The sequence below is a fragment of the Eleutherodactylus coqui genome, chromosome 11 (genome assembly GCF_035609145.1).
Source record: "Eleutherodactylus coqui strain aEleCoq1 chromosome 11, aEleCoq1.hap1, whole genome shotgun sequence".
Taxonomy (NCBI): domain Eukaryota; kingdom Metazoa; phylum Chordata; class Amphibia; order Anura; family Eleutherodactylidae; genus Eleutherodactylus; species Eleutherodactylus coqui.
In genome coordinates this window covers 52,819,587-52,845,052 of record NC_089847.1, presented here as the reverse complement: position 1 = coordinate 52,845,052, position 25,466 = coordinate 52,819,587, and the positions used below count along the sequence as shown (strand labels likewise).

Sequence of the window (25,466 nt, the reverse complement as noted above, 5' to 3'; positions counted from 1 at the left end):
ACTGGGGTTCGATTCCCCGACGGGGAGTGCTTTTCTCGTTTTCTACGAAGCTATTTCCCAAGACTGTCGCCATCTTTGACAAAGTCCATCTCAAGAAGAAGTGCTTCCTGCTAAATGCTAAGAAGCATGCCACTTTGCTATCCTCTTGCCTATGCACTATTTACAACACCAGGTTATGTTTTTCTGCATTTCACCTCCAAACAGCGCTTTGCCCCCAGGAATCACTGCAGCTTTACCTTTGGGGAAAAGGAAAAAGTCTGATTTGTCAGACTTGAGATTTCTTTAGCTGGACTTTGCAGTTAGATGACTCAAGATATCATCTGTGGAAGCTATTTTTCTTTTGGCAGAACATCTGCGTATGTGTAAATGGGCAAAATTCTATCGGTCCCAAGAGTAAATGGGTCCGCCCGAATACTGCTATGCTTTCATCAGCTTCTTCCTCGTTAGTATAGTGGTGAGTATTCCCGCCTGTCACGCGGGAGACCGGGGTTCGATTCCCCGACGGGGAATGGTTTTCTACGAAGCTATTTCCCAAGACTGTCGCCATCTTTGACAAAGTCCATCTCAAGAAGAAGTGCTTCCTGCTAAATGCTAAGAAGCATGCCACTTTGCTATCCTCTTGCCTATGTACTATTTACAACACCAGGTTATGTTTTTCTGCATTTCACCTCCAAACAGCGCTTTGTCCCCAGGAATCACTGCAGCTTTACCTTTGGGGAAAAGGAAAAAGTCTGATTTGTCAGACTTGAGATTTCTTTAGCTGGACTTTGCAGTTAGATGACTCAAGATATCATCTGTGGAAGCTATTTTTCTTTTGGCAGAACATCTGCGTATGTGTAAATGGGCAAAATTCTATCGGTCCCAAGAGTAAATGGGTCTGCCCGAATACTGCCATGCTTTCATCAGCTTCTTCCTCGTTAGTATAGTCGTGAGTGTTCCCGCCTGTCACGCGGGAGACCGGGGTTCGATTCCCCGACGGGGAGTGCTTTTCTCGTTTTCTACGAAGCTATTTCCCAAGACTGTCGCCATCTTTGACAAAGTCCATCTCAAGAAGAAGTGCTTCCTGCTAAATGCTAAGAAGCATGCCACTTTGCTATCCTCTTGCCTATGTAATATTTACAACACCAGGTTATGTTTTTCTGCATTTCACCTCCAAACAGCGCTTTGTCCCCAGGAATCACTGCAGCTTTACCTTTGGGGAAAAGGAAAAAGTCTGATTTGTCAGACTTGAGATTTCTTTAGCTGGACTTTGCAGTTAGATGACTCAAGATATCATCTGTGGAAGCTATTTTTCTTTTGGCAGAACATCTGCGTATGTGTAAATGGGCAAAATTCTATCGGTCCCAAGAGTAAATGGGTCTGCCCGAATACTGCCATGCTTTCATCAGCTTCTTCCTCGTTAGTATAGTGGTGAGTATCCCCGCCTGTCGCGCGGGAGACCGGGGTTCGATTCCCCGACGGGGAGTGCTTTTCTCGTTTTCTACGAAGCTATTTCCCAAGACTGTCGCCATCTTTGACAAAGTCCATCTCAAGAAGAAGTGCTTCCTGCTAAATGCTAAGAAGCATGTCACTTTGCTATCCTCTTGCCTATGTACTATTTACAACACCAGGTTATGTTTTTCTGCATTTCACCTCCAAACAGCGCTTTGTCCCCAGGAATCACTGCAGCTTTACCTTTGGGGAAAAGGAAAAAGTCTGATTTGTCAGACTTGAGATTTCTTTAGCTGGACTTTGCAGTTAGATGACTCAAGATATCATCTGTGGAAGCTATTTTTCTTTTGGCAGAACATCTGCGTATGTGTAAATGGGCAAAATTCTATCGGTCCCAAGAGTAAATGGGTCCGCCCGAATACTGCCATGCTTTCATCAGCTTCTTCCTCGTTAGTATAGTGGCGAGTAGTCACGCCTGTCACGCGGGAGACCGGGGTTCGATTCCCCGACGGGGAGTGCTTTTCTCGTTTTCTACGAAGCTATTTCCCAAGACTGTCGCCATCTTTGACAAAGTCCATCTCAAGAAGAAGTGCTTCCTGCTAAATGCTAAGAAGCATGCCACTTTGCTATCCTCTTGCCTATGTACTGTTTACAACACCAGGTTATGTTTTTCTGCATTTCACCTCCAAACAGCGCTTTGTCCCCAGGAATCACTGCAGCTTTACCTTTGGGGAAAGAGAAAAAGTCTGATTTGTCAGACTTGAGATTTCTTTAGCTGGACTTTGCAGTTAGATGACTCAAGATATCATCTGTGGAAGCTATTTTTCTTTTGGCAGAACATCTGCATATCTGTAAATGGGCAAAATTCTATCGGTCCCAAGAGTAAATGGGTCTGACCGAATACTGCCATGCTTTCATCAGTTTCTTCCTCGTTAGTATAGTGGTGAGTATCCCCGCCTGTCACGCGGGAGACTGGGGTTCGATTCCCCGACGGGGAGTGCTTTTCTCGTTTTCTACGAAGCTATTTCCCAAGACTGTCGCCATCTTTGACAAAGTCCATCTCAAGAAGAAGTGCTTCCTGCTAAATGCTAAGAAGCATGCCACTTTGCTATCCTCTTGCCTATGCACTATTTACAACACCAGGTTATGTTTTTCTGCATTTCACCTCCAAACAGCGCTTTGCCCCCAGGAATCACTGCAGCTTTACCTTTGGGGAAAAGGAAAAAGTCTGATTTGTCAGACTTGAGATTTCTTTAGCTGGACTTTGCAGTTAGATGACTCAAGATATCATCTGTGGAAGCTATTTTTCTTTTGGCAGAACATCTGCGTATGTGTAAATGGGCAAAATTCTATCGGTCCCAAGAGTAAATGGGTCCGCCCGAATACTGCTATGCTTTCATCAGCTTCTTCCTCGTTAGTATAGTGGTGAGTATTCCCGCCTGTCACGCGGGAGACCGGGGTTCGATTCCCCGACGGGGAATGGTTTTCTACGAAGCTATTTCCCAAGACTGTCGCCATCTTTGACAAAGTCCATCTCAAGAAGAAGTGCTTCCTGCTAAATGCTAAGAAGCATGCCACTTTGCTATCCTCTTGCCTATGTACTATTTACAACACCAGGTTATGTTTTTCTGCATTTCACCTCCAAACAGCGCTTTGTCCCCAGGAATCACTGCAGCTTTACCTTTGGGGAAAAGGAAAAAGTCTGATTTGTCAGACTTGAGATTTCTTTAGCTGGACTTTGCAGTTAGATGACTCAAGATATCATCTGTGGAAGCTATTTTTCTTTTGGCAGAACATCTGCGTATGTGTAAATGGGCAAAATTCTATCGGTCCCAAGAGTAAATGGGTCCGCCCGAATACTGCCATGCTTTCATCAGCTTCTTCCTCGTTAGTATAGTGGCGAGTAGTCACGCCTGTCACGTGGGAGACCGGGGTTCGATTCCCCGACGGGGAGTGCTTTTCTCGTTTTCTACTAAGCTATTTCCCAAGACTGTCGCCATCTTTGACAAAGTCCATCTCAAGAAGAAGTGCTTCCTGCTAAATGCTAAGAAGCATGCCACTTTGCTATCCTCTTGCCTATGTACTGTTTACAACACCAGGTTATGTTTTTCTGCATTTCACCTCCAAACAGCGCTTTGTCCCCAGGAATCACTGCAGCTTTACCTTTGGGGAAAGAGAAAAAGTCTGATTTGTCAGACTTGAGATTTCTTTAGCTGGACTTTGCAGTTAGATGACTCAAGATATCATCTGTGGAAGCTATTTTTCTTTTGGCAGAACATCTGCGTATGTGTAAATGGGCAAAATTCTATCGGTCCCAAGAGTAAATGGGTCTGCCCGAATACTGCCATGCTTTCATCAGCTTCTTCCTCGTTAGTATAGTGGCGAGTAGTCACGCGGGAGACCGGGGTTCGATTCCCCGACGGGGAGTGCTTTTCTCGTTTTCTACGAAGCTATTTCCCAAGACTGTCGCCATCTTTGACAAAGTCCATCTCAAGAAGAAGTGCTTCCTGCTAAATGCTAAGAAGCATGCCACTTTGCTATCCTCTTGCCTATGTACTGTTTACAACTCCAGGTTATGTTTTTCTGCATTTCACCTCCAAACAGCGCTTTGTCCCCAGGAATCACTGCAGCTTTACCTTTGGGGAAAGAGAAAAAGTCTGATTTGTCAGACTTGAGATTTCTTTAGCTGGACTTTGCAGTTAGATGACTCAAGATATCATCTGTGGAAGCTATTTTTCTTTTGGCAGAACATCTGCGTATGTGTAAATGGGCAAAATTCTATCGGTCCCAAGAGTAAATGGGTCTGACCGAATACTGCCATGCTTTCATCAGTTTCTTCCTTGTTAGTATAGTGGTGAGTATCCCCGCCTGTCACGCGGGAGACCGTGGTTCGATTCCCCGACGGGGAGTGCTTTTCTCGTTTTCTACGAAGCTATTTCCCAAGACTGTCGCCATCTTTGACAAAGTCCATCTCAAGAAGAAGTGCTTCCTGCTAAATGCTAAGAAGCATGTCACTTTGCTATCCTCTTGCCTATGTACTATTTACAACACCAGGTTATGTTTTTCTGCATTTCACCTCCAAACAGCGCTTTGTCCCCAGGAATCACTGCAGCTTTACCTTTGGGGAAAAGGAAAAAGTCTGATTTGTCAGACTTGAGATTTCTTTAGCTGGACTTTGCAGTTAGATGACTCAAGATATCATCTGTGGAAGCTATTTTTCTTTTGGCAGAACATCTGCGTATGTGTAAATGGGCAAAATTCTATCGGTCCCAAGAGTAAATGGGTCCGCCCGAATACTGCCATGCTTTCATCAGCTTCTTCCTCGTTAGTATAGTGGCAAGTATCCCCGCCTGTCACGCGGGAGACCGGGGTTTGATTCCCCGACGGGGAGTGCTTTTCTCGTTTTCTACGAAGCTATTTCCCAAGACTGTCGCCATCTTTGACAAAGTCCATCTCAAGAAGAAGTGCTTCCTGCTAAATGCTAAGAAGCATGCCACTTTGCTATCCTCTTGCCTATGTACTGTTTACAACACCAGGTTATGTTTTTCTGCATTTCACCTCCAAACAGCGCTTTGTCCCCAGGAATCACTGCAGCTTTACCTTTGGGGAAAGAGAAAAAGTCTGATTTGTCAGACTTGAGATTTCTTTAGCTGGACTTTGCAGTTAGATGACTCAAGATATCATCTGTGGAAGCTATTTTTCTTTTGGCAGAACATCTGCGTATGTGTAAATGGGCAAAATTCTATCGGTCCCAAGAGTAAATGGGTCTGCCCGAATACTGCCATGCTTTCATCAGCTTCTTCCTCGTTAGTATAGTGGCGAGTAGTCACGTGGGAGACCGGGGTTCGATTCCCCGACGGGGAGTACTTTTCTCGTTTTCTACGAAGCTATTTCCCAAGACTGTCGCCATCTTTGACAAAGTCCATCTCAAGAAGAAGTGCTTCCTGCTAAATGCTAAGAAGCATGCCACTTTGCTATCCTCTTGCCTATGTACTGTTTACAACACCAGGTTATGTTTTTCTGCATTTCACCTCCAAACAGCGCTTTGTCCCCAGGAATCACTGCAGCTTTACCTTTGGGGAAAGAGAAAAAGTCTGATTTGTCAGACTTGAGATTTCTTTAGCTGGACTTTGCAGTTAGATGACTCAAGATATCATCTGTGGAAGCTATTTTTCTTTTGGCAGAACATCTGCGTATGTGTAAATGGGCAAAATTCTATCGGTCCCAAGAGTAAATGGGTCTGCCCGAATACTGCCATGCTTTCATCAGCTTCTTCCTCGTTAGTATAGTGGCGAGTAGTCACGCGGGAGACCGGGGTTCGATTCCCCGACGGGGAGTGCTTTTCTCGTTTTCTACGAAGCTATTTCCCAAGACTGTCGCCATCTTTGACAAAGTCCATCTCAAGAAGAAGTGCTTCCTGCTAAATGCTAAGAAGCATGCCACTTTGCTATCCTCTTGCCTATGTACTATTTACAACACCAGGTTATGTTTTTCTGCATTTCACCTCCAAACAGCGCTTTGTCCCCAGGAATCACTGCAGCTTTACCTTTGGGGAAAAGGAAAAAGTCTGATTTGTCAGACTTGAGATTTCTTTAGCTGGACTTTGCAGTTAGATGACTCAAGATATCATCTGTGGAAGCTATTTTTCTTTTGGCAGAACATCTGCGTATGTGTAAATGGGCAAAATTCTATCGGTCCCAAGAGTAAATGGGTCTGCCCGAATACTGCCATGCTTTCATCAGCTTCTTCCTCGTTAGTATAGTGGCGAGTAGTCACGCGGGAGACCGGGGTTCGATTCCCCGACGGGGAGTGCTTTTCTCGTTTTCTACGAAGCTATTTCCCAAGACTGTCGCCATCTTTGACAAAGTCCATCTCAAGAAGAAGTGCTTCCTGCTAAATGCTAAGAAGCATGCCACTTTGCTATCCTCTTGCCTATGTACTATTTACAACACCAGGTTATGTTTTTCTGCATTTCACCTCCAAACAGCGCTTTGTCCCCAGGAATCACTGCAGCTTTACCTTTGGGGAAAAGGAAAAAGTCTGATTTGTCAGACTTGAGATTTCTTTAGCTGGACTTTGCAGTTAGATGACTCAAGATATCATCTGTGGAAGCTATTTTTCTTTTGGCAGAACATCTGCGTATGTGTAAATGGGCAAAATTCTATCGGTCCCAAGAGTAAATGGGTCTGCCCGAATACTGCCATGCTTTCATCAGCTTCTTCCTCGTTAGTATAGTGGCGAGTAGTCACGTGGGAGACAGGGGTTTGATTCCCCGACGGGGAGTGCTTTTCTCGTTTTCTACTAAGCTATTTCCCAAGACTGTCGCCATCTTTGACAAAGTCCATCTCAAGAAGAAGTGCTTCCTGCTAAATGCTAAGAAGCATGCCACTTTGCTATCCTCTTGCCTATGTACTATTTACAACACCAGGTTATGTTTTTCTGCATTTCACCTCCAAACAGCGCTTTGTCCCCAGGAATCACTGCAGCTTTACCTTTGGGGAAAGAGAAAAAGTCTGATTTGTCAGACTTGAGATTTCTTTAGCTGGACTTTGCAGTTAGATGACTCAAGATATCATCTGTGGAAGCTATTTTTCTTTTGGCAGAACATCTGCGTATGTGTAAATGGGCAAAATTCTATCGGTCCCAAGAGTAAATGGGTCTGACCGAATACTGCCATGCTTTCATCAGTTTCTTCCTTGTTAGTATAGTGGTGAGTATCCCCGCCTGTCACGCGGGAGACCGTGGTTCGATTCCCCGTCGGGGAGTGCTTTTCTCGTTTTCTACGAAGCTATTTCCCAAGACTGTCGCCATCTTTGACAAAGTCCATCTCAAGAAGAAGTGCTTCCTGCTAAATGCTAAGAAGCATGCCACTTTGCTATCCTCTTGCCTATGTAATATTTACAACACCAGGTTATGTTTTTCTGCATTTCACCTCCAAACAGTGCTTTGTCCCCAGGAATCACTGCAGCTTTACCTTTGGGGAAAAGGAAAAAGTCTGATTTGTCAGACTTGAGATTTCTTTAGCTGGACTTTGCAGTTAGATGACTCAAGATATCATCTGTGGAAGCTATTTTTCTTTTGGCAGAACATCTGCGTATGTGTAAATGGGCAAAATTCTATCGGTCCCAAGAGTAAATGGGTCTGCCCGAATACTGCCATGCTTTCATCAGCTTCTTCCTCGTTAGTATAGTGGTGAGTATCCCCGCCTGTCACGCGGGAGACCGGGGTTCGATTCCCCGACGGGGAGTGCTTTTCTCGTTTTCTACGAAGCTATTTCCCAAGACTGTCGCCATCTTTGACAAAGTCCATCTCAAGAAGAAGTGCTTCCTGCTAAATGCTAAGAAGCATGTCACTTTGCTATCCTCTTGCCTATGTACTATTTACAACACCAGGTTATGTTTTTCTGCATTTCACCTCCAAACAGCGCTTTGTCCCCAGGAATCACTGCAGCTTTACCTTTGGGGAAAAGGAAAAAGTCTGATTTGTCAGACTTGAGATTTCTTTAGCTGGACTTTGCAGTTAGATGACTCAAGATATCATCTGTGGAAGCTATTTTTCTTTTGGCAGAACATCTGCGTATGTGTAAATGGGCAAAATTCTATCGGTCCCAAGAGTAAATGGGTCCGCCCGAATACTGCCATGCTTTCATCAGCTTCTTCCTCGTTAGTATAGTGGCGAGTAGTCACGCCTGTCACGCGGGAGACCGGGGTTCGATTCCCCGACGGGGAGTGCTTTTCTCGTTTTCTACGAAGCTATTTCCCAAGACTGTCGCCATCTTTGACAAAGTCCATCTCAAGAAGAAGTGCTTCCTGCTAAATGCTAAGAAGCATGCCACTTTGCTATCCTCTTGCCTATGTACTGTTTACAACACCAGGTTATGTTTTTCTGCATTTCACCTCCAAACAGCGCTTTGTCCCCAGGAATCACTGCAGCTTTACCTTTGGGGAAAGAGAAAAAGTCTGATTTGTCAGACTTGAGATTTCTTTAGCTGGACTTTGCAGTTAGATGACTCAAGATATCATCTGTGGAAGCTATTTTTCTTTTGGCAGAACATCTGCGTATGTGTAAATGGGCAAAATTCTATCGGTCCCAAGAGTAAATGGGTCTGACCGAATACTGCCATGCTTTCATCAGTTTCTTCCTTGTTAGTATAGTGGTGAGTATCCCCGCCTGTCACGCGGGAGACCGTGGTTCGATTCCCCGTCGGGGAGTGCTTTTCTCGTTTTCTACGAAGCTATTTCCCAAGACTGTCGCCATCTTTGACAAAGTCCATCTCAAGAAGAAGTGCTTCCTGCTAAATGCTAAGAAGCATGCCACTTTGCTATCCTCTTGCCTATGTAATATTTACAACACCAGGTTATGTTTTTCTGCATTTCACCTCCAAACAGTGCTTTGTCCCCAGGAATCACTGCAGCTTTACCTTTGGGGAAAAGGAAAAAGTCTGATTTGTCAGACTTGAGATTTCTTTAGCTGGACTTTGCAGTTAGATGACTCAAGATATCATCTGTGGAAGCTATTTTTCTTTTGGCAGAACATCTGCGTATGTGTAAATGGGCAAAATTCTATCGGTCCCAAGAGTAAATGGGTCTGCCCGAATACTGCCATGCTTTCATCAGCTTCTTCCTCGTTAGTATAGTGGTGAGTATCCCCGCCTGTCACGCGGGAGACCGGGGTTCGATTCCCCGACGGGGAGTGCTTTTCTCGTTTTCTACGAAGCTATTTCCCAAGACTGTCGCCATCTTTGACAAAGTCCATCTCAAGAAGAAGTGCTTCCTGCTAAATGCTAAGAAGCATGTCACTTTGCTATCCTCTTGCCTATGTACTATTTACAACACCAGGTTATGTTTTTCTGCATTTCACCTCCAAACAGCGCTTTGTCCCCAGGAATCACTGCAGCTTTACCTTTGGGGAAAAGGAAAAAGTCTGATTTGTCAGACTTGAGATTTCTTTAGCTGGACTTTGCAGTTAGATGACTCAAGATATCATCTGTGGAAGCTATTTTTCTTTTGGCAGAACATCTGCGTATGTGTAAATGGGCAAAATTCTATCGGTCCCAAGAGTAAATGGGTCCGCCCGAATACTGCCATGCTTTCATCAGCTTCTTCCTCGTTAGTATAGTGGCGAGTAGTCACGCCTGTCACGCGGGAGACCGGGGTTCGATTCCCCGACGGGGAGTGCTTTTCTCGTTTTCTACGAAGCTATTTCCCAAGACTGTCGCCATCTTTGACAAAGTCCATCTCAAGAAGAAGTGCTTCCTGCTAAATGCTAAGAAGCATGCCACTTTGCTATCCTCTTGCCTATGTACTGTTTACAACACCAGGTTATGTTTTTCTGCATTTCACCTCCAAACAGCGCTTTGTCCCCAGGAATCACTGCAGCTTTACCTTTGGGGAAAGAGAAAAAGTCTGATTTGTCAGACTTGAGATTTCTTTAGCTGGACTTTGCAGTTAGATGACTCAAGATATCATCTGTGGAAGCTATTTTTCTTTTGGCAGAACATCTGCGTATGTGTAAATGGGCAAAATTCTATCGGTCCCAAGAGTAAATGGGTCTGACCGAATACTGCCATGCTTTCATCAGCTTCTTCCTTGTTAGTATAGTGGTGAGTATCCCCGCCTGTCACGCGGGAGACCGGGGTTTGATTCCCCGACGGGGAGTGCTTTTCTCGTTTTCTACGAAGCTATTTCCCAAGACTGTCGCCATCTTTGACAAAGTCCATCTCAAGAAGAAGTGCTTCCTGCTAAATGCTAAGAAGCATGCCACTTTGCTATCCTATTGCCTATGTACTATTTACAACACCAGGTTATGTTTTTCTGCATTTCACCTCCAAACAGCGCTTTGTCCCCAGGAATCACTGCAGCTTTACCTTTGGGGAAAAGGAAAAAGTCTGATTTGTCAGACTTGAGATTTCTTTAGCTGGACTTTGCAGTTAGATGACTCAAGATATCATCTGTGGAAGCTATTTTTCTTTTGGCAGAACATCTGCGTATGTGTAAATGGGCAAAATTCTATCGGTCCCAAGAGTAAATGGGTCTGCCCGAATACTGCCATGCTTTCATCAGCTTCTTCCTCGTTAGTATAGTGGCGAGTAGTCACGTGGGAGACCGGGGTTCGATTCCCCGACGGGGAGTACTTTTCTCGTTTTCTACGAAGCTATTTCCCAAGACTGTCGCCATCTTTGACAAAGTCCATCTCAAGAAGAAGTGCTTCCTGCTAAATGCTAAGAAGCATGCCACTTTGCTATCCTCTTGCCTATGTACTGTTTACAACACCAGGTTATGTTTTTCTGCATTTCACCTCCAAACAGCGCTTTGTCCCCAGGAATCACTGCAGCTTTACCTTTGGGGAAAGAGAAAAAGTCTGATTTGTCAGACTTGAGATTTCTTTAGCTGGACTTTGCAGTTAGATGACTCAAGATATCATCTGTGGAAGCTATTTTTCTTTTGGCAGAACATCTGCGTATGTGTAAATGGGCAAAATTCTATCGGTCCCAAGAGTAAATGGGTCTGCCCGAATACTGCCATGCTTTCATCAGCTTCTTCCTCGTTAGTATAGTGGCGAGTAGTCACGCGGGAGACCGGGGTTCGATTCCCCGACGGGGAGTGCTTTTCTCGTTTTCTACGAAGCTATTTCCCAAGACTGTCGCCATCTTTGACAAAGTCCATCTCAAGAAGAAGTGCTTCCTGCTAAATGCTAAGAAGCATGCCACTTTGCTATCCTCTTGCCTATGTACTATTTACAACACCAGGTTATGTTTTTCTGCATTTCACCTCCAAACAGCGCTTTGTCCCCAGGAATCACTGCAGCTTTACCTTTGGGGAAAAGGAAAAAGTCTGATTTGTCAGACTTGAGATTTCTTTAGCTGGACTTTGCAGTTAGATGACTCAAGATATCATCTGTGGAAGCTATTTTTCTTTTGGCAGAACATCTGCGTATGTGTAAATGGGCAAAATTCTATCGGTCCCAAGAGTAAATGGGTCTGCCCGAATACTGCCATGCTTTCATCAGCTTCTTCCTCGTTAGTATAGTGGCGAGTAGTCACGCGGGAGACCGGGGTTCGATTCCCCGACGGGGAGTGCTTTTCTCGTTTTCTATGAAGCTATTTCCCAAGACTGTCGCCATCTTTGACAAAGTCCATCTCAAGAAGAAGTGCTTCCTGCTAAATGCTAAGAAGCATGCCACTTTGCTATCCTCTTGCCTATGTACTATTTACAACACCAGGTTATGTTTTTCTGCATTTCACCTCCAAACAGCGCTTTGTCCCCAGGAATCACTGCAGCTTTACCTTTGGGGAAAAGGAAAAAGTCTGATTTGTCAGACTTGAGATTTCTTTAGCTGGACTTTGCAGTTAGATGACTCAAGATATCATCTGTGGAAGCTATTTTTCTTTTGGCAGAACATCTGCGTATGTGTAAATGGGCAAAATTCTATCGGTCCCAAGAGTAAATGGGTCCGCCCGAATACTGCCATGCTTTCATCAGCTTCTTCCTCGTTAGTATAGTGGTGAGTGTTCCCGCCTGTCACGCGGGAGACCGGGGTTCGATTCCCCGACGGGGAGTGCTTTTCTCGTTTTCTACGAAGCTATTTCCCAAGACTGTCGCCATCTTTGACAAAGTCCATCTCAAGAAGAAGTGCTTCCTGCTAAATGCTAAGAAGCATGCCACTTTGCTATCCTCTTGCCTATGTAATATTTACAACACCAGGTTATGTTTTTCTGCATTTCACCTCCAAACAGCGCTTTGTCCCCAGGAATCACTGCAGCTTTACCTTTGGGGAAAAGGAAAAAGTCTGATTTGTCAGACTTGAGATTTCTTTAGCTGGACTTTGCAGTTAGATGACTCAAGATATCATCTGTGGAAGCTATTTTTCTTTTGGCAGAACATCTGCGTATGTGTAAATGGGCAAAATTCTATCGGTCCCAAGAGTAAATGGGTCTGCCCGAATACTGCCATGCTTTCATCAGCTTCTTCCTCGTTAGTATAGTGGTGAGTATCCCCGCCTGTCACGCGGGAGACCGGGGTTCGATTCCCCGACGGGGAGTGCTTTTCTCGTTTTCTACGAAGCTATTTCCCAAGACTGTCGCCATCTTTGACAAAGTCCATCTCAAGAAGAAGTGCTTCCTGCTAAATGCTAAGAAGCATGTCACTTTGCTATCCTCTTGCCTATGTACTATTTACAACACCAGGTTATGTTTTTCTGCATTTCACCTCCAAACAGCGCTTTGTCCCCAGGAATCACTGCAGCTTTACCTTTGGGGAAAAGGAAAAAGTCTGATTTGTCAGACTTGAGATTTCTTTAGCTGGACTTTGCAGTTAGATGACTCAAGATATCATCTGTGGAAGCTATTTTTCTTTTGGCAGAACATCTGCGTATGTGTAAATGGGCAAAATTCTATCGGTCCCAAGAGTAAATGGGTCTGCCCGAATACTGCCATGCTTTCATCAGCTTCTTCCTCGTTAGTATAGTGGCGAGTAGTCACGTGGGAGACCGGGGTTCGATTCCCCGACGGGGAGTGCTTTTCTCGTTTTCTACGAAGCTATTTCCCAAGACTGTCGCCATCTTTGACAAAGTCCATCTCAAGAAGAAGTGCTTCCTGCTAAATGCTAAGAAGCATGCTACTTTGCTATCCTCTTGCCTATGTACTGTTTACAACACCAGGTTATGTTTTTCTGCATTTCACCTCCAAACAGCGCTTTGTCCCCAGGAATCACTGCAGCTTTACCTTTGGGGAAAGAGAAAAAGTCTGATTTGTCAGACTTGAGATTTCTTTAGCTGGACTTTGCAGTTAGATGACTCAAGATATCATCTGTGGAAGCTATTTTTCTTTTGGCAGAACATCTGCGTATGTGTAAATGGGCAAAATTCTATCGGTCCCAAGAGTAAATGGGTCTGCCCGAATACTGCCATGCTTTCATCAGCTTCTTCCTCGTTAGTATAGTGGCGAGTAGTCACGCGGGAGACCGGGGTTCGATTCCCCAACGGGGAGTGCTTTTCTCGTTTTCTACGAAGCTATTTCCCAAGACTGTCGCCATCTTTGACAAAGTCCATCTCAAGAAGAAGTGCTTCCTGCTAAATGCTAAGAAGCATGCCACTTTGCTATCCTCTTGCCTATGTACTATTTACAACACCAGGTTATGTTTTTCTGCATTTCACCTCCAAACAGCGCTTTGTCCCCAGGAATCACTGCAGCTTTACCTTTGGGGAAAAGGAAAAAGTCTGATTTGTCAGACTTGAGATTTCTTTAGCTGGACTTTGCAGTTAGATGACTCAAGATATCATCTGTGGAAGCTATTTTTCTTTTGGCAGAACATCTGCGTATGTGTAAATGGGCAAAATTCTATCGGTCCCAAGAGTAAATGGGTCTGCCCGAATACTGCCATGCTTTCATCAGCTTCTTCCTCGTTAGTATAGTGGCGAGTAGTCACGCGGGAGACCGGGGTTCGATTCCCCGACGGGGAGTGCTTTTCTCGTTTTCTACGAAGCTATTTCCCAAGACTGTCGCCATCTTTGACAAAGTCCATCTCAAGAAGAAGTGCTTCCTGCTAAATGCTAAGAAGCATGCCACTTTGCTATCCTCTTGCCTATGTACTGTTTACAACACCAGGTTATGTTTTTCTGCATTTCACCTCCAAACAGCGCTTTGTCCCCAGGAATCACTGCAGCTTTACCTTTGGGGAAAGAGAAAAAGTCTGATTTGTCAGACTTGAGATTTCTTTAGCTGGACTTTGCAGTTAGATGACTCAAGATATCATCTGTGGAAGCTATTTTTCTTTTGGCAGAACATCTGCGTATGTGTAAATGGGCAAAATTCTATCGGTCCCAAGAGTAAATGGGTCTGACCGAATACTGCCATGCTTTCATCAGCTTCTTCCTCGTTAGTATAGTAGTGAGTATCCCCGCCTGTCACGCGGGAGACCGGGGTTCGATTCCCCGACGGGGAGTGCTTTTCTCGTTTTCTACGAAGCTATTTCCCAAGACTGTCGCCATCTTTGACAAAGTCCATCTCAAGAAGAAGTGCTTCCTGCTAAATGCTAAGAAGCATGCCACTTTGCTATCCTCTTGCCTATGTACTATTTACAACACCAGGTTATGTTTTTCTGCATTTCACCTCCAAACAGCGCTTTGCCCCCAGGAATCACTGCAGCTTTACCTTTGGGGAAAAGGAAAAAGTCTGATTTGTCAGACTTGAGATTTCTTTAGCTGGACTTTGCAGTTAGATGACTCAAGATATCATCTGTGGAAGCTATTTTTCTTTTGGCAGAACATCTGCGTATGTGTAAATGGGCAAAATTCTATCGGTCCCAAGAGTAAATGGGTCCGCCCGAATACTGCCATGCTTTCATCAGCTTCTTCCTCGTTAGTATAGTGGCGAGTAGTCACGCCTGTCACGCGGGAAACCGGTTTCGATTCCCCGACGGGGAGTGCTTTTCTCGTTTTCTACTAAGCTATTTCCCAAGACTGTCGCCATCTTTGACAAAGTCCATCTCAAGAAGAAGTGCTTCCTGCTAAATGCTAAGAAGCATGCCACTTTGCTATCCTCTTGCCTATGTACTGTTTACAACACCAGGTTATGTTTTTCTGCATTTCACCTCCAAACAGCGCTTTGTCCCCAGGAATCACTGCAGCTTTACCTTTGGGGAAAGAGAAAAAGTCTGATTTGTCAGACTTGAGATTTCTTTAGCTGGACTTTGCAGTTAGATGACTCAAGATATCATCTGTGGAAGCTATTTTTCTTTTGGCAGAACATCTGCGTATGTGTAAATGGGCAAAATTCTATCGGTCCCAAGAGTAAATGGGTCCGCCCGAATACTGCCATGCTTTCATCAGCTTCTTCCTCGTTAGTATAGTGGCGAGTAGTCACGCCTGTCACGCGGGAGACCGGGGTTCGATTCCCCGACGGGGAGTGCTTTTCTCGTTTTCTACGAAGCTATTTCCCAAGACTGTCACCATCTTTGACAAAGTCCATCTCAAGAAGAAGTGCTTCCTGCTAAATGCTAAGAAGCATGCCACTTTGCTATCCTCTTGCCTATGTACTGTTTACAACACCAGGTTATGTTTTTCTGCATTTCACCTCCAAACAGCGCTTTGTCCCCAGGAATCACTGCAGCTTTACCTTTGGGGAAAGAGAAAAAGTCTGATTTGTCAGACTTGAGATTTCTTTAGCTGGACTTTGCAGTTAGATGACTCAAGATATCATCTGTGGAAGCTATTTTTCTTTTGGCAGAACATCTGCGTATGTGTAAATGGGCAAAATTCTATCGGTCCCAAGAGTAAATGGGTCTGCCCGAATACTGCCATGCTTTCATCAGCTTCTTCCTCGTTAGTATAGTGGCGAGTAGTCACGCGGGAGACCGGGGTTCGATTCCCCGACGGGGAGTGCTTTTCTCGTTTTCTACGAAGCTATTTCCCAAGACTGTCGCCATCTTTGACAAAGTCCATCTCAAGAAGAAGTGCTTCCTGCTAAATGCTAAGAAGCATGCCACTTTGCTATCCTCTTGCCTATGTACTGTTTACAACACCAGGTTATGTTTTTCTGCATTTCACCTCCAAACAGCGCTTTGTCCCCAGGAATCACTGCAGCTTTACCTTTGGGGAAAGAGAAAAAGTCTGATTTGTCAGACTTGAGATTTCTTTAGCTGGACTTTGCAGTTAGATGACTCAAGATATCATCTGTGGAAGCTATTTTTCTTTTGGCAGAACATCTGCGTATGTGTAAATGGGCAAAATTCTATCGGTCCCAAGAGTAAATGGGTCCGCCCGAATACTGCCATGCTTTCATCAGCTTCTTCCTCGTTAGTATAGTGGCGAGTAGTCACGCCTGTCACGCGGGAGACTGGGGTTCGATTCCCCGACGGGGAGTGCTTTTCTCGTTTTCTACGAAGCTATTTCCCAAGACTGTCGCCATCTTTGACAAAGTCCATCTCAAGAAGAAGTGCTTCCTGCTAAATGCTAAGAAGCATGCCACTTTGCTATCCTCTTGCCTATGTAATATTTACAACACCAGGTTATGTTTTTCTGCATTTCACCTCCAAACAGCGCTTTGTCCCCAGGAATCACTGCAGCTTTACCTTTGGGGAAAAGGAAAAAGTCTAATTTGTCAGACTTGAGATTTCTTTAGCTGGACTTTGCAGTTAGATGACTCAAGATATCATCTGTGGAAGCTATTTTTCTTTTGGCAGAACATCTGCGTATGTGTAAATGGGCAAAATTCTATCAGGTCCCAAGAGTAAATGGGTCCGCCCGAATACTGCCATGCTTTCATCAGCTTCTTCCTCGTTAGTATAGTGGCGAGTAGTCACGCCTGTCACGCGGGAGACCGGGGTTCGATTCCCCGACGGGGAGTGCTTTTCTCGTTTTCTACGAAGCTATTTCCCAAGACTGTCACCATCTTTGACAAAGTCCATCTCAAGAAGAAGTGCTTCCTGCTAAATGCTGAGAAGCATGCCACTTTGCTATCCTCTTGCCTATGTACTGTTTACAACACCAGGTTATGTTTTTCTGCATTTCACCTCCAAACAGCGCTTTGTCCCCAGGAATCACTGCAGCTTTACCTTTTGGGAAAGAGAAAAAGTCTGATTTGTCAGACTTGAGATTTCTTTAGCTGGACTTTGCAGTTAGATGACTCAAGATATCATCTGTGGAAGCTATTTTTCTTTTGGCAGAACATCTGCGTATGTGTAAATGGGCAAAATTCTATCGGTCCCAAGAGTAAATGGGTCTGCCCGAATACTGCCATGCTTTCATCAGCTTCTTCCTCGTTAGTATAGTGGCGAGTAGTCACGCGGGAGACCGGGGTTCGATGCCCCGACGGGGAGTGCTTTTCTCGTTTTCTACGAAGCTATTTCCCAAGACTGTCGCCATCTTTGACAAAGTCCATCTCAAGAAGAAGTGCTTCCTGCTAAATGCTAAGAAGCATGCCACTTTGCTATCCTCTTGCCTATGTACTGTTTACAACACCAGGTTATGTTTTTCTGCATTTCACCTCCAAACAGCGCTTTGTCCCCAGGAATCACTGCAGCTTTACCTTTGGGGAAAGAGAAAAAGTCTGATTTGTCAGACTTGAGATTTCTTTAGCTGGACTTTGCAGTTAGATGACTCAAGATATCATCTGTGGAAGCTATTTTTCTTTTGGCAGAACATCTGCGTATGTGTAAATGGGCAAAATTCTATCGGTCCCAAGAGTAAATGGGTCCGCCCGAATACTGCCATGCTTTCATCAGCTTCTTCCTCGTTAGTATAGTGGCGAGTAGTCACGCCTGTCACGCGGGAGACTGGGGTTCGATTCCCCGACGGGGAGTGCTTTTCTCGTTTTCTACGAAGCTATTTCCCAAGACTGTCGCCATCTTTGACAAAGTCCATCTCAAGAAGAAGTGCTTCCTGCTAAATGCTAAGAAGCATGCCACTTTGCTATCCTCTTGCCTATGTAATATTTACAACACCAGGTTATGTTTTTCTGCATTTCACCTCCAAACAGCGCTTTGTCCCCAGGAATCACTGCAGCTTTACCTTTGGGGAAAAGGAAAAAGTCTGATTTGTCAGACTTGAGATTTCTTTAGCTGGACTTTGCAGTTAGATGACTCAAGATATCATCTGTGGAAGCTATTTTTCTTTTGGCAGAACATCTGCGTATGTGTAAATGGGCAAAATTCTATCGGTCCCAAGAGTAAATGGGTCCGCCCGAATACTGCCATGCTTTCATCAGCTTCTTCCTCGTTAGTATAGTGGCGAGTAGTCACGCCTGTCACGCGGGAGACCGGGGTTCGATTCCCCGACGGGGAGTGCTTTTCTCGTTTTCTACGAAGCTATTTCCCAAGACTGTCACCATCTTTGACAAAGTCCATCTCAAGAAGAAGTGCTTCCTGCTAAATGCTAAGAAGCATGCCACTTTGCTATCCTCTTGCCTATGTACTGTTTACAACACCAGGTTATGTTTTTCTGCATTTCACCTCCAAACAGCGCTTTGTCCCCAGGAATCACTGCAGCTTTACCTTTGGGGAAAGAGAAAAAGTCTGATTTGTCAGACTTGAGATTTCTTTAGCTGGACTTTGCAGTTAGATGACTCAAGATATCATCTGTGGAAGCTATTTTTCTTTTGGCAGAACATCTGCGTATGTGTAAATGGGCAAAATTCTATCGGTCCCAAGAGTAAATGGGTCCGCCCGAATACTGCCATGCTTTCATCAGCTTCTTCCTCGTTAGTATAGTGGCGAGTAGTCACGCCTGTCACGCGGGAGACTGGGGTTCGATTCCCCGACGGGGAGTGCTTTTCTCGTTTTCTACGAAGCTATTTCCCAAGACTGTCGCCATCTTTGACAAAGTCCATCTCAAGAAGAAGTGCTTCCTGCTAAATGCTAAGAAGCATGCCACTTTGCTATCCTCTTGCCTATGTAATATTTACAACACCAGGTTATGTTTTTCTGCATTTCACCTCCAAACAGCGCTTTGTCCCCAGGAATCACTGCAGCTTTACCTTTGGGGAAAAGGAAAAAGTCTGATTTGTCAGACTTGAGATTTCTTTAGCTGGACTTTGCAGTTAGATGACTCAAGATATCATCTGTGGAAGCTATTTTTCTTTTGGCAGAACATCTGCGTATGTGTAAATGGGCAAAATTCTATCGGTCCCAAGAGTAAATGGGTCCGCCCGAATACTGCCATGCTTTCATCAGCTTCTTCCTCGTTAGTATAGTGGCGAGTAGTCACGCCTGTCACGCGGGAGACCGGGGTTCGATTCCCCGACGGGGAGTGCTTTTCTCCTTTTCTACGAAGCTATTTCCCAAGACTGTCACCATCTTTGACAAAGTCCATCTCAAGAAGAAGTGCTTCCTGCTAAATGCTAAGAAGCATGCCACTTTGCTATCCTCTTGCCTATGTACTGTTTACAACACCAGGTTATGTTTTTCTGCATTTCACCTCCAAACAGCGCTTTGTCCCCAGGAATCACTGCAGCTTTACCTTTGGGGAAAGAGAAAAAGTCTGATTTGTCAGACTTGAGATTTCTTTAGCTGGACTTTGCAGTTAGATGACTCAAGATATCATCTGTGGAAGCTATTTTTCTTTTGGCAGAACATCTGCGTATGTGTAAATGGGCAAAATTCTATCGGTCCCAAGAGTAAATGGGTCTGCCCGAATACTGCCATGCTTTCATCAGCTTCTTCCTCGTTAGTATAGTGGCGAGTAGTCACGCGGGAGACCGGGGTTCGATTCCCCGACGGGGAGTGCTTTTCTCGTTTTCTACGAAGCTATTTCCCAAGACTGTCGCCATCTTTGACAAAGTCCATCTCAAGAAGAAGTGCTTCCTGCTAAATGCTAAGAAGCATGCCACTTTGTTATCCTCTTGCCTATGTACTGTTTACAACACCAGGTTATGTTTTTCTGCATTTCACCTCCAAACAGCGCTTTGTCCCCAGGAATCACTGCAGCTTTACCTTTGGGGAAAGAGAAAAAGTCTGATTTGTCAGACTTGAGATTTCTTTAGCTGGACTTTGCAGTTAGATGACTCAAGATATCATCTGTGGAAGCTATTTTTCTTTTGGCAGAACATCTGCATATGTGTAAATGGGCAAAATTCTATCGGTCCCAAGAGTAAATGGGTCTGACCGAATACTGCCATGCTTTCATCAGTTTCTTCCTCGTTAGTATAGTGGTGAGTATCCCCGCCTGTCACGCGGGAGACCGGGGTTCGATTCCCCGACGGGGAGTGCTTTTCTCGTTTTCTACGAAGCTATTTCCCAAGACTGTCGCCATCTTTGACAAAGTCCATCTCAAGAAGAAGTGCTTCCTGCTAAATGCTAAGAAGCATGCCACTTTGCTATCCTCTTGCCTATGTACTATTTACAACACCAGGTTATGTTTTTCTGCATTTCACCTCCAAACAGCGCTTTGTCCCCAGGAATCACTGCAGCTTTACCTTTGGGGAAAGAGAAAAAGTCTGATTTGTCAGACTTGAGATTTCTTTAGCTGGACTTTGCAGTTAGATGACTCAAGATATCATCTGTGGAAGCTATTTTTCTTTTGGCAGAACATCTGCGTATGTGTAAATGGGCAAAATTCTATCGGTCCCAAGAGTAAATGGGTCCGCCCGAATACTGCCATGCTTTCATCAGCTTCTTCCTCGTTAGTATAGTGGCGAGTAGTCACGCCTGTCACGCGGGAGACCGGGGTTCGATTCCCCGACGGGGAGTGCTTTTTCTCGTTTTCTACGAAGCTATTTCCCAAGACTGTCGCCATCTTTGACAAAGTCCATCTCAAGAAGAAGTGCTTCCTGCTAAATGCTAAGAAGCATGCCACTTTGCTATCCTCTTGCCTATGTACTATTTACAACACCAGGTTATGTTTTTCTGCATTTCACCTCCAAACAGCGTTTTGTCCCCAGGAATCACTGCAGCTTTACCTTTGGGGAAAAGGAAAAATTCTGATTTGTCAGACTTGAGATTTCTTTAGCTGGACTTTGCAGTTAGATGACTCAAGATATCATCTGTGGAAGCTATTTTTCTTTTGGCAGAACATCTGCGTATGTGTAAATGGGCAAAATTCTATCGGTCCCAAGAGTAAATGGGTCCGCCCGAATACTGCCATGCTTTCATCAGCTTCTTCCTCGTTAGTATAGTGGTGAGTGTTCCCGCCTGTCACGCGGGAGACCGGGGTTCGATTCCCCGACGGGGAGTGCTTTTCTCGTTTTCTACGAAGCTATTTCCCAAGACTGTCGCCATCTTTGACAAAGTCCATCTCAAGAAGAAGTGCTTCCTGCTAAATGCTAAGAAGCATGCCACTTTGCTATCCTCTTGCCTATGTAATATTTACAACACCAGGTTATGTTTTTCTGCATTTCACCTCCAAACAGCGCTTTGTCCCCAGGAATCACTGCAGCTTTACCTTTGGGGAAAAGGAAAAAGTCTGATTTGTCAGACTTGAGATTTCTTTAGCTGGACTTTGCAGTTAGATGACTCAAGATATCATCTGTGGAAGCTATTTTTCTTTTGGCAGAACATCTGCGTATGTGTAAATGGGCAAAATTCTATCGGTCCCAAGAGTAAATGGGTCTGCCCGAATACTGCCATGCTTTCATCAGCTTCTTCCTCGTTAGTATAGTGGTGAGTATCCCCGCCTGTCACGCGGGAGACCGGGGTTCGATTCCCCGACGGGGAGTGCTTTTCTCGTTTTCTACGAAGCTATTTCCCAAGACTGTCGCCATCTTTAACAAAGTCCATCTCAAGAAGAAGTGCTTCCTGCTAAATGCTAAGAAGCATGCCGCTTTGCTATCCTCTTGCCTATGTACTGTTTACAACACCAGGTTATGTTTTTCTGCATTTCACCTCCAAACAGCGCTTTGTCCCCAGGAATCACTGCAGCTTTACCTTTGGGGAAAGAGAAAAAGTCTGATTTGTCAGACTTGAGATTTCTTTAGCTGGACTTTGCAGTTAGATGACTCAAGATATCATCTGTGGAAGCTATTTTTCTTTTGGCAGAACATCTGCGTATGTGTAAATGGGCAAAATTCTATCGGTCCCAAGAGTAAATGGGTCTGCCCGAATACTGCCATGCTTTCATCAGCTTCTTCCTCGTTAGTATAGTGGCGAGTAGTCACGCGGGAGACCGGGGTTCGATTCCCCGACGGGGAGTGCTTTTCTCGTTTTCTACGAAGCTATTTCCCAAGACTGTCGCCATCTTTGACAAAGTCCATCTCAAGAAGAAGTGCTTCCTGCTAAATGCTAAGAAGCATGTCACTTTGCTATCCTCTTGCCTATGTACTATTTACAACACCAGGTTATGTTTTTCTGCATTTCACCTCCAAACAGCGCTTTGTCCCCAGGAATCACTGCAGCTTTACCTTTGGGGAAAAGGAAAAAGTCTGATTTGTCAGACTTGAGATTTCTTTAGCTGGACTTTGCAGTTAGATGACTCAAGATATCATCTGTGGAAGCTATTTTTCTTTTGGCAGAACATCTGCGTATGTGTAAATGGGCAAAATTCTATCGGTCCCAAGAGTAAATGGGTCTGCCTGAATACTGCCATGCTTTCATCAGCTTCTTCCTCGTTAGTATAGTGGCGAGTAGTCACGCGGGAGACCGGGGTTCGATTCCCCGACGGGGAGTGCTTTTCTCGTTTTCTACGAAGCTATTTCCCAAGACTGTCACCATCTTTGACAAAGTCCATCTCAAGAAGAAGTGCTTCCTGCTAAATGCTAAGAAGCATGCCACTTTGCTATCCTCTTGCCTATGTACTGTTTACAACACCAGGTTATGTTTTTCTGCATTTCACCTCCAAACAGCGCTTTGTCCCCAGGAATCACTGCAGCTTTACCTTTGGGGAAAGAGAAAAAGTCTGATTTGTCAGACTTGAGATTTCTTTAGCTGGACTTTGCAGTTAGATGACTCAAGATATCATCTGTGGAAGCTATTTTTCTTTTGGCAGAACATCTGCGTATGTGTAAATGGGCAAAATTCTATCGGTCCCAAGAGTAAATGGGTCCGCCCGAATACTGCCATGCTTTCATCAGCTTCTTCCTCGTTAGTATAGTGGCGAGTAGTCACGCCTGTCACGCGGGAGACTGGGGTTCGATTCCCCGACGGGGAGTGCTTTTCTCGTTTTCTACGAAGCTATTTCCCAAGACTGTCGCCATCTTTGACAAAGTCCATCTCAAGAAGAAGTGCTTCCTGCTAAATGCTAAGAAGCATGCCACTTTGCTATCCTCTTGCCTATGTACTATTTACAACACCAGGTTATGTTTTTCTGCATTTCACCTCCAAACAGCGCTTTGTCCCCAGGAATCACTGCAGCTTTACCTTTGGGGAAAAGGAAAAAGTCTGATTTGTCAGACTTGAGATTTCTTTAGCTGGACTTTGCAGTTAGATGACTCAAGATATCATCTGTGGAAGCTATTTTTCTTTTGGCAGAACATCTGCGTATGTGTAAATGGGCAAAATTCTATCGGTCCCAAGAGTAAATGGGTCCGCCCGAATACTGCCATGCTTTCATCAGCTTCTTCCTCGTTAGTATAGTGGCGAGTCGTCACGCCTGTCACGCGGGAGACCGGGGTTCGATTCCCCGACGGGGAGTGCTTTTCTCGTTTTCTACTAAGCTATTTCCCAAGACTGTCGCCATCTTTGACAAAGTCCATCTCAAGAAGAAGTGCTTCCTGCTAAATGCTAAGAAGCATGCCACTTTGCTATCCTCTTGCCTATGTACTGTTTACAACACCAGGTTATGTTTTTCTGCATTTCACCTCCAAACAGCGCTTTGTCCCCAGGAATCACTGCAGCTTTACCTTTGGGGAAAGAGAAAAAGTCTGATTTGTCAGACTTGAGATTTCTTTAGCTGGACTTTGCAGTTAGATGACTCAAGATATCATCTGTGGAAGCTATTTTTCTTTTGGCAGAACATCTGCGTATGTGTAAATGGGCAAAATTCTATCGGTCCCAAGAGTAAATGGGTCCGCCCGAATACTGCCATGCTTTCATCAGCTTCTTCCTCGTTAGTATAGTGGCGAGTAGTCACGCTTGTTACGCGGGAGACCGGGGTTCGATTCCCCGACGGGGAGTGCTTTTTCTCGTTTTCTACGAAGCTATTTCCCAAGACTGTCGCCATCTTTGACAAAGTCCATCTCAAGAAGAAGTGCTTCCTGCTAAATGCTAAGAAGCATGCCACTTTGCTATCCTCTTGCCTATGTACTATTTACAACACCAGGTTATGTTTTTCTGCATTTCACCTCCAAACAGCGCTTTGTCCCCAGGAATCACTGCAGCTTTACCTTTGGGGAAAAGGAAAAATTCTGATTTGTCAGACTTGAGATTTCTTTAGCTGGACTTTGCAGTTAGATGACTCAAGATATCATCTGTGGAAGCTATTTTTCTTTTGGCAGAACATCTGCGTATGTGTAAATGGGCAAAATTCTATCGGTCCCAAGAGTAAATGGGTCCGCCCGAATACTGCCATGCTTTCATCAGCTTCTTCCTCGTTAGTATAGTGGTGAGTGTTCCCGCCTGTCACGCGGGAGACCGGGGTTCGATTCCCCGACGGGGAGTGCTTTTCTCGTTTTCTACGAAGCTATTTCCCAAGACTGTCGCCATCTTTGACAAAGTCCATCTCAAGAAGAAGTGCTTCCTGCTAAATGCTAAGAAGCATGCCACTTTGCTATCCTCTTGCCTATGTAATATTTACAACACCAGGTTATGTTTTTCTGCATTTCACCTCCAAACAGCGCTTTGTCCCCAGGAATCACTGCAGCTTTACCTTTGGGGAAAAGGAAAAAGTCTGATTTGTCAGACTTGAGATTTCTTTAGCTGGACTTTGCAGTTAGATGACTCAAGATATCATCTGTGGAAGCTATTTTTCTTTTGGCAGAACATCTGCGTATGTGTAAATGGGCAAAATTCTATCGGTCCCAAGAGTAAATGGGTCTGCCCGAATACTGCCATGCTTTCATCAGCTTCTTCCTCGTTAGTATAGTGGTGAGTATCCCCGCCTGTCACGCGGGAGACCGGGGTTCGATTCCCCGACGGGGAGTGCTTTTCTCGTTTTCTACGAAGCTATTTCCCAAGACTGTCGCCATCTTTGACAAAGTCCATCTCAAGAAGAAGTGCTTCCTGCTAAATGCTAAGAAGCATGCCACTTTGCTATCCTCTTGCCTATGTACTGTTTACAACACCAGGTTATGTTTTTCTGCATTTCACCTCCAAACAGCGCTTTGTCCCCAGGAATCACTGCAGCTTTACCTTTGGGGAAAGAGAAAAAGTCTGATTTGTCAGACTTGAGATTTCTTTAGCTGGACTTTGCAGTTAGATGACTCAAGATATCATCTGTGGAAGCTATTTTTCTTTTGGCAGAACATCTGCGTATGTGTAAATGGGCAAAATTCTATCGGTCCCAAGAGTAAATGGGTCTGCCCGAATACTGCCATGCTTTCATCAGCTTCTTCCTCGTTAGTATAGTGGTGAGTGTTCCCGCCTGTCACGCGGGAGACCGTGGTTCGATTCCCCGACGGGGAGTGCTTTTCTCGTTTTCTACGAAGCTATTTCCCAAGACTGTCGCCATCTTTG

General features: G+C 44.8%; 8 non-coding genes across 8 annotated transcripts; all 8 read left to right on the top strand.

Annotated features, from left to right (window-relative positions):
* The first annotated feature begins 437 nt into the window (after positions 1–437).
* Positions 438–509, top strand: TRNAD-GUC (transfer RNA aspartic acid (anticodon GUC)). Its single transcript has one exon. It is a non-coding gene; the product is annotated as a tRNA-Asp (tRNA).
* A 2,330-nt stretch (positions 510–2,839) lies between these two features.
* Positions 2,840–2,911, top strand: TRNAD-GUC (transfer RNA aspartic acid (anticodon GUC)). Its single transcript has one exon. It is a non-coding gene; the product is annotated as a tRNA-Asp (tRNA).
* A 4,695-nt stretch (positions 2,912–7,606) lies between these two features.
* On the top strand, positions 7,607–7,678 carry TRNAD-GUC (transfer RNA aspartic acid (anticodon GUC)). Its single transcript has one exon. It is a non-coding gene; the product is annotated as a tRNA-Asp (tRNA).
* Positions 7,679–9,052: 1,374 nt separating this feature from the next.
* On the top strand, positions 9,053–9,124 carry TRNAD-GUC (transfer RNA aspartic acid (anticodon GUC)). The gene has a single exon. It is a non-coding gene; the product is annotated as a tRNA-Asp (tRNA).
* Positions 9,125–12,399: 3,275 nt separating this feature from the next.
* TRNAD-GUC (transfer RNA aspartic acid (anticodon GUC)) lies at positions 12,400–12,471 on the top strand. Its single transcript has one exon. It is a non-coding gene; the product is annotated as a tRNA-Asp (tRNA).
* A 7,586-nt stretch (positions 12,472–20,057) lies between these two features.
* On the top strand, positions 20,058–20,129 carry TRNAD-GUC (transfer RNA aspartic acid (anticodon GUC)). Its single transcript has one exon. It is a non-coding gene; the product is annotated as a tRNA-Asp (tRNA).
* A 1,375-nt stretch (positions 20,130–21,504) lies between these two features.
* Positions 21,505–21,576, top strand: TRNAD-GUC (transfer RNA aspartic acid (anticodon GUC)). The gene has a single exon. It is a non-coding gene; the product is annotated as a tRNA-Asp (tRNA).
* Positions 21,577–24,861: 3,285 nt separating this feature from the next.
* On the top strand, positions 24,862–24,933 carry TRNAD-GUC (transfer RNA aspartic acid (anticodon GUC)). Its single transcript has one exon. It is a non-coding gene; the product is annotated as a tRNA-Asp (tRNA).
* Positions 24,934–25,466: the final 533 nt, after the last annotated feature.